This window comes from Pteropus medius, unplaced genomic scaffold, assembly GCF_902729225.1.
Source record: "Pteropus medius unplaced genomic scaffold, Ma_sr-lr_union100, whole genome shotgun sequence".
In the NCBI taxonomy this organism is placed as follows: Eukaryota; Metazoa; Chordata; class Mammalia; order Chiroptera; family Pteropodidae; genus Pteropus; species Pteropus medius.
The window spans coordinates 1,666,563-1,675,912 of record NW_024344370.1 but is presented as its reverse complement, the minus strand read 5'-3'; positions in this window follow the sequence as shown (position 1 = coordinate 1,675,912).

Genomic DNA, 9,350 nt, shown 5'->3' with positions numbered 1-9,350 from the left:
TCTTGCTTATTGACCAAGAGGGGCGGAAGACACACAAATTCTAAAGCAAGCTTTCAATTTGCAGTGCTTGTCTCTAACTTATTTTAGAAGTCATAAAATGGCAATTGTGGGGGCTTAACCAAGGAAAACTATTTATATATCATATAAATTGTTGAAGATAGTTTCACATTTGAAATATGCAACAATAAAAGCTCATTTTACAAATAGGCTTATTTTAAAATATAAAGGTGAATTAATCATTTATTTTTGTATAGCATACAGTACTGTATACATTTGAAGAAAGAAACCATATTTTGCTAAGCTGGAAACTGCTCCGAAGTTCAAAGTGTTTTTAATAATAATAAAAATGATTAAACAGTATTTGCAATAGTTTTTAAAATTATTTTAAAACTTTTATTAGTTATACGTTTCTAACACTAAATTTACTTAAAAACCAAATCTTATCACATAAGACTTGTACTTCACATTAGTAAAATTTTTACTCTCTTTGTAGTAATAACATGTAATCCTATTCATTTCTTAATTGTTTACTTTATTCACATTAATTAAAATGAGACAAAGTATGTATTCTCAATAATACTATAAAAAGAGATCATAAAGTTCCATCTTTCCTGCCTATATCAGCTTAAGGATGAAAGTTCTCTTCAGTTTCCATAGAGCTGATAATTTGTGTTGAAAGAGTGAGGGGGGTAGGACAAGAGGATGAGGTAGCAATTGTTTCCCACTCTTCTAACAAAATAGGGTCTGCACATTGTCAACAGGCTGGAAATGACCAAACAATAGTGATTATGATGGATGGCTTTATCTGGCCAACCTTATCCTTTCCAAGTTCAAGCAAGCTTTTAAAAATGGAAACCCTGATTCAAGCTTTGCTCACTTTCATGCTCTAAGGTAGAGGCCTCCAAACTAGTAACGGATAACCAGGGTCACTGAAATGGATAACTTTCCACAGTAACCTCATTTTCTGTTCCCTGCATCTGCCAGGAAATCTTTAGAGTAAATCTAACAATATTCATTAAGGAGCAGTTCCAGAAAAATGTTACTTTCTTTTAATTAAATTAGTTAATTAGTTAATTTTTAAATCAAGAAGTTAACATTTATTTAGCATTATTATTAGTTAGTCTACAGACCTTATTCAGATTTTGCAGTTGTCCCAGTAACATTCTTTTATGTGGAACAAAGCTTCCAGATTGTGAATTTCAGTCAGTTATCATGTCTCTTTTTTTAAAATTTATTTTTTTATTTAAGTGTAGTTGGCGTACAATCTTAAATTGGTTATATTAGTTTCAGGAGTACAATACAGTAATTCAACATTTTTACACTTAACAATGTGATCATTGCACTAATTCTAGTAATAATCTGTCACTATATAAACTTATCATAATGTCATTGATATAAACTTATCATAATATCCCCTTTCTCCTTTGCATCCATCTCTCCGTCCTCTCCTTTCCAGTAATCATCCCTTTGGTCTCTGTTTCTATGTGTCTGTTCTCATTTAGTTTTTTTTTTTTCTTTTTAGATTCCACATGTAAGAGAAACCATGCACCCCTATGTTCACTGCAACATTATTTACAACATCCAAGATATGAAAGCAACCTAGGTGTCCATCAACAGATGAATGGATACAGAAGATATGGTATATATTCAATGGAATATTATGCAGCAATAAAAAAGAATAAAACCTTGCTATTTGCGACAACATGGATGCATCTAGAGGGTATTATTCTAAGTGAAATAAGTTCCTTTCTTCTTAAAAGAGATGTGAATGTAATGAGTGTTTCTCTTTCTCTCTCTTTCTGTCTCTCTTTGTTTCTCTCTGTCTTTGCCTCTGTCTATCATTGGTTTTGCTGGAATTAGAAGATACCATAAAATGGGCTTAGTGGCATGGAGATTTGGTAATTCCTTTTTATACAATTAATTTGTTAATAACATGTATTTCTAGAGGTGAATTTCATGTTATGTACTCTTTTGAATTTCTGTTATTTGTCTGAAGACCAATTATACTTGTTCACTTTTTCTGAAGTTTTTCAATTGCCTTCGACCAATCAGAAGTAGTATTTTGACCTGAGTTAACATTAGGCCATTAAAAATAAAATTATTTTCCTGCCCCCAGTTAGAGATCAATCATAACTCTATGTCCAATTGCCAAAAACAGAAATTAATACCCTTAATTTTGATAGAAAAGAACTTGAAGATGATAACAATTATGATGATTTTAAATTTGAGGTCTGTTTTTTACATTCACATGTGACAGAGAATAATAGAAAAGGAAATGGGATATTGTAGCATAAGACTGAAAATCAAGAGGTCTAAATTCCATTAGAGTAAATGACTAATCACGACTACCAGTTCATCTAGGACTTCAGTTGTTCTCATCAGGGAAATAAAAGAGGGCAATTATAGGAGCACTAAGTTACTTTTACATTATAAAATTACATTATTTGTTGCAAAATGTAAGTGGCACATTCAATTATGTGTTGAGTATTAAATAAGATAGTTTATATAGAGTACCTAATATGGTGCCAGGCACTTTGGATCAATAAATCACAGATGTTAGTGATGATTTATTTATTTTAATTTTTAAATTAGGTGACATTCAATATTATTTTATATTACTTTCAGGTGTACAGCATAGTGGTTAGACATTTATATAATTTATGAATTGATCACCCAGATTAATTTAGTATCACCTGGCACCATATGTAGTTATTACAATATTATTGACTACATTCCCTATGCTGTACTTCACATTCCCGTGACTGTTTTGTAACTACCAATTTGTACTTCTTAATCCCTTCACCTTTTTCACCCAGCCTCCCAAGGTCTCTCCCAACTGGCAATCACCAATTTGTTCTCTGTATCTATGAGTCTGTTTTCATTTGTGAATTAAATTTTCCACAGTGCGGCATAGAGGATGCAGTCAACAGTAGCGTAATGACTATGTGTAGAGCCAGAGGGGTTATAGAGTAATCCGGGGATCGTTTCATAAACTATATAAATGTCTAACCAATGTAATGTATATTTTAAACTAATAATAAAATAAAATGCTCAGAAAAAAAAATTTTTCCACAGCGACCAATCCTCATCTAAAACATGTTATTTCAAAAACAGCCACAAGATGGTAGTATTTACCTTTATACAGTGTACTTAAATTTTTCCTTTCTTCCCCCGTCCTTTATAGTTACACTGCTGAAGGAATTGAGTGTTTTGCTTTAGCTACTTCCTTATAGAACAAATGAAGAAGTGATTTTTTTTTTTCACCTGAAACAAGAGTGGTTTTACCACATACCAGTTTAATACATACCAGTCATAATGCTGGTAAAGGCTGCATATCTCGGTAAATTTATCTCCTGTGTTTTATTTTTTAATAAAAAATTCTGAATCAGTTTTGATCTCCTTCTATGTGGACATTATGCTTCTCTAGGTAATGGCTTTCTCTTAAGTCTTCCCACTTATCTATGAGGATAAAAGGGAGAAGTAAATTACAGTTTAAAATTTGTACTTTGGCTGGTGAAACACAGAGTATGATTTCAATAGCATATGACACGATCTGAGATTTGGGTTTATTTTTTAAATAATAATTATGTTTTTTTTCCATGAAATGAAAGTGAACTAGCTATGAAATATGATCTTAGTTTAAAGATGTGTGAAAGAGAAACTCTACATAAGATTAAAGCTAGTTGAAATCTATAAAGAAGCGCTGAATGATTGTGCATAGTGGACACACTTTGTTCAAGTAGGAAACATGAGGATGTAAGCTCTTACTAAGAAGAACTGGAACTCACTCATTGATGACTGCCTTATTCAAAGAGACCTCAGGTTTGTGGTGGATTCCTTTGCATTTGAAGGATCCTATTTGAAGGATCTGGTTCCGAGGGAAACATTTACCAGTGAAATACGTGGGAGCTGCATGCACACGTGGCATTATTGGTTAGCAAATGTTAACGTTAATGAAAAATGAGCTCCACTTTTCTTTCCTGTGATAGCTATTTGTATAGACTGATCTATGTCGTACTAAAATAATGCAGATATTTAGTAATTAAGTTTATTCCTAGAAATATTTTTTAAAAATGATTTTCAATAAAGATATGTAAATGAAAGAACTCTGGATTGACATCTTTCCCTCCTGAGAACCTAAAAACTCCATTTAGGTAGCTTCTCTCTTCATAAAATTCACAGAATATGCATACAGCTAATGGTAAAAATACATTTACTAGAGCACTGTGTATATAGGTGAAAATATATATTTTATCTTCAACTCATTGATCATTTTTGATGAAGGTATATTATGCATACTAATTATTCTAAATTGGAAGACAGATTAACCTAGGAGAAGAAAAATTGCTTCAAAATTCTGATGAAGTTATATTGGTACAGTCACCTATATTATACAGCAGAGTAATAAGACCTTTCTTTCTCCTTATATTGTAGAAGGACACAGATCCGAAGACGTTAAGTGATGGATTCAGGTCATACCATATAAATGGTAGCACTCCAATCAGAACTCAGATCCTGGCCTCTAGGTTGTGGCTCTGTGCCTCCCTACCCTGCTTTGCACTGTCTCCAGGGGAATCAGGCTGTTCTCTTTCTGTATTTCAAGCATAGATCTCCCATTTCTTCAAAGGATTGTTCGGTCTATCAAAGAATATCTTCTTTTTCTTCATAGCATTATAACAAAATTGACAATTGCTCATTCTTCTGTGCTAAGTGATAACAGGCTTCAAACAAGTTTCGTTAGCTAATTGTTACAGAGAATGGCTTGAGATCATCTGTCCCAAACCTAAATCTCTGCTTTCAGCAAATGTCACACAATTTTTAATGGCTTGAGACTTCAAATTTTATTTAGTAGGTCAAATATCATATAATGCATTTTGCAGTCTAAAACTATAGTACAGTGGAAAGTTATATTGCTCAAAGTAAGACTTCTACGGGTGCTGTATAATGCCCATGCTTAATGTCATAGAATTCTTAGGTGCTGATTGCATATTTGTCAGTGTGTTGGAGCAGACCCAAAACTGTGTTCTGAGAAATTCTTTGCTCTGCCAATAGGGTTATTATTATTTTTTGACCCACTCCTATGTGCAGATGGGGTGGCCCCTTATTCAGCAACAAGTCCTGATGAGACTGTTTATTTGCTTGTAGGAAACCTGCTCAGTTATTTGTTAGAGAATATGGATTCACCCTTAATCAACAACACACAATATCTACAATATAAACTCTAGCCAGAGAATGCAATTTTGAACTCTTTGTGGTTCAATTCCTGCCAAAATATCAGTTTTGAGAAAATAAAATTATGGAGGCTTGACTAAAAGTTATGCAAACTGCCAAATGTTGTAGGTATAATTTTTTTTTTTTGTATGAAGCCATCAGAATTTTACATATTTTTACCACGTAGTTTTAGCCTCTTCTCAGAATGTTTTTAGTCAATTACATTGGGCATATGCCATTAACTTTCACGGAAGAAATAGCTATGCGAAAGAAACCTACTTTGAGTTCATAAAAGGACATTGCTGAGAAGAGGGTCCATTACATCTCAGAGTATCCTTTTAATAAAAATTAATAGAGGAAGTTCTTTTCACGTCTTAGTAACAAGAAAGGCATTTATTCCTGAGTTTGTGTTTTTGTTTTTGTTTTTGTTTTTTAAATTCTTTTGGATACCATGAATCCTTTCACTGGTTTTATTTCATTCTTTGCTTTTATTTCTAGGAAGTATTGAATCAAATTTATTCCATCTTTAGCACATATAGACGTGTTCATGCAATGCACTTAAAAATATGCTAACTAAATTTTTCTCTTCTATATTTCTCTTCCATGTGTTTTATATTATTGTTTGTACTTTGAGAAGTCATAGATATTTTTCTAGAATGATAGATGTAAACATACAGAAAGTAATCAGATCTTAAGAAAGAGCTGCTACTCAGGCTTACACGATGATGTTTTATATATATATAAAAAAACAATCAATAATTTTTAATGGGTAGAAAATAAAAAAATTTTCCAATAAGGAATCTTATTTTGAAAGAAAAATTAAGAGCAGGAGATTTTTAAGTGTATATATAGAATAATTATTTTTAAAAGTGCCAATAAAAATAGGCACTTGTGCATTTATCTGGGTCTCTATTTTATCTCTTGTCCCAGTCACCACGAAGACACACTACCTCTAATTCTCCATTCATAATTTCTAATACTTCTACTCCTACTTTTACTGGCTCTAGAACGGCAATCAGAGAGAGAATTGCTCTGCTCCCTCCTGGTAGGTTATAATAGATGTTAGCAGATCCCAAAGACATCATGTTGAAGGGATGTAAGACAAAGGAGAAAATGGCTAAATTGACTTTTTGAAAGAAAAGAAAAGATAAAGAAGAGAGGGGAGGAAAATTGAGAGAGAGAGGATTTGGAAAAATGTGAGACTGAACATTAACTTAGGGAAGAATTAAGAAGGAAACTTCTGAATTAGAAGAGATATACACTTTACGGGTCAAATTGGTCTCCTGGGTGATGAGTGTTGCACACTTCTGTTTTCCCTTTGTAGTCAGTAATAAAGAATCTCAGTACTAATTGTAGGAGTGTATTTTTTTTGTGGAATTTGAAGGAATGAGTTTTCTGCCTGGGGCCAGGAGGGCAGCCCAGAGAGAGAATAGAATGCAGGGTCATGGGAGCCCAGATCTCTGGGATAAACACTAAGACCTGGGGATTTGTCAAAATCTCAGGGAGCAACTGGGACTCCCAGGCCAAGATATTATAAAGAAAGGGAAAGTCTTCTGGTTAAATTTACTTAAATGTCTTTATGATGAAAGGTCCTACTGATTTCAGTTAGAATAAATATCATCCAAACCAACATACTTTTGAAGATGAAAGCAGGTGCTAAAAATATGCTATAACAGTAGGGGTATACCAGTGCTGCTTCAGACAAACTGGGGCGAATGATTGCCCTGGGATATATTACTTAATAGTTTCTAGTTTGCATAAAGGTTTGAAATGCACTTTTAGGAAATACCTATTTACATTAACTAGTATCTAGTAACAAAAGCTCTTGAATACACATGCTTTAAACTACACATGTTTATGTTCATCATGATGAATTTTCCGGCTACCCCATTCTTTGCACTGCTTCTTTTGTTTGAGCCCACACTGGGCCATACTAGATTGGTTTCTCTTTCTCTGTGATCCTATAGGCCTAGCCCATGCCTTAGGTAGCAGGCTGAGTCCTATACACTTGTATCATGAACCCTTCAGGCCCTTGGGTTAGAGTGACATTTTCTAAGGTAAGAAAGAAGCTGAGCAGTGTAATAGATAGGAATTGTTATGAGTCAGTTCCTAGGGGCACCTGCGCCTAAGGTTGATTTGTGTGATGCCAACCTCTCTCTCATTACCTGCAGAGAAAGCTTTGCAGCTTTCTGATTCAGAAAATTACTGACTTTTGTTGGATTTTCTGATCTTATTAAATATCTTTTCTTCTAATGCACTGCCAACAAACCACAGATTTCTAAACATTTGAGGTCTATGATTTTTCATATTTTGAATGGCTGTGCAGTGACAAAGATGTGTTGTGGGAGGTGCAAGAGCTGACATAATAGACTATAACAGCTCCTCTCAAAGTAGCATTAAAATCTGCCTGCTACAATAAATTTGTATTCCATCTAGAGTGGCTCTGAATTTTTTTCCTCTCATGCTTCAAATGACTAAGCATGTCTACATTATTTATTACTCTCTGCTTTTTAGAAGGTTTGCTGCTATATTAATGTATGGTTAAAATGTTTTCTGAAGATCATATTTTTCTTTCAATTTTTGTAACTCTTAATAAGTGCTCTTTCAAAGTGATTAACTTTAATAATGTTTAGGAAATGGCGTTATAGATTTCTCATAGGTATATGTGACCCAGAAAAGTTATTAGCATTCTTTTCCTGAGATTACATTTATTGATGTGTGAGTTAGTCTGATTTAACTATTTTTAAATTTTCTTCTGTTTCACAATCCTTACAACAGCTTCTGAATCTTATGGACTGCCATGATATCATTATCATTCATCTTCACCACCTTCCCTCTTCCAAAACATTATATATAGCAAATGTAATAGACATTTGTGGGATTGTTGTGCTATTATTGCCTGGTACCAACCCCTCTTTTATGTAAGAATAGCTTAATTTTGATTTGGGATACTGAATGTCTGCTACTAACAGCCACATGTTTTGAGTAGTGTCGACCCCACTCCAAAATACAACCTTGAGTCCTCAGTGACTGAACCCAATCAACAAATTTCATTCTTCTGGCCAGTTCAGAGGTTGGCAATGACCCAGTCAGAGTTAATGAGGTGTGAGGAGATGTTTACTGATGTTTCTGGAACATAGATGTTTAATGTCTTCCCAGGGTTGATATGGTGTGAGGATGCAGGGTGGAACTCCTGTGGCCACCTGCTATCACCAGAGCTCCTGCAAGGGCTCTTTAGAGAGTCCAAGGATGAAGTAAGTACCAATTCATAATAGAGCAAAAATGTGGAGAACTGAGTTTTTGTGACCTCCTTGGAACTGGTCCATCAAGCCTCTTCTGGATTCGGAATGACCTTTGGATTTTCATTAACATGAGCCAATTATTTCCTTTGACAATTTTAAGCTAGCTTGAGTGAGGATTTCTATACGTTGAAACTAAAAAAATGTCCATTTAAAATGCAGGGAATTATGACGGCATCTGACATGTTTTGAGATCTTTTCATTTTCTGATTAGGAGAATGATTGTCGGGATGGGGTGAAAATTGGGATAAGGAGTTAGAATCAATTCACGGGAGGTTGGATGTTCAGCCTCAGAAGGAGAACAGACTACACCACCATTTGGAGGAATGGGTGGCGGTTTCCACTTCTAAACAAACTCCTTTTCCTACTAAAGATCCTTAAAATTGAGAAAAGGTATCTTTCATGGCTATGGTAGGTGGGGCTAAGACATTAATTATAAAATGTCTATAAGATATAATATTGATCAAGATGTGGTCATTAAAGAGATATGATCTACAGCTTATAATGAGTGTACTGCTTTATAATTTCTAATCCAAAATTACATCTTTCTTGAAATCTTTACTGAAAAATACAGGTGAGATATAATCCTTATTACATTAAATATTTTTTGCTGCATTTTTTTGGGCAATGTCTCCATGTATCTACCTCCTTAATCCTCTTCATTTTTCATTCTCTTTTTTCTATTTATCTTATCTTATATTTTTCTCCTTCCTTTTTTCTTTTGTTTTGTTTATTTTAATTTACCAGACAATAGTGCTTATGGGTGGCAACCACAAGAATTACCTAGTATTACTACTAGCATTAATAGTTAAGAAATTTCACTCTATATTAATTTCATGT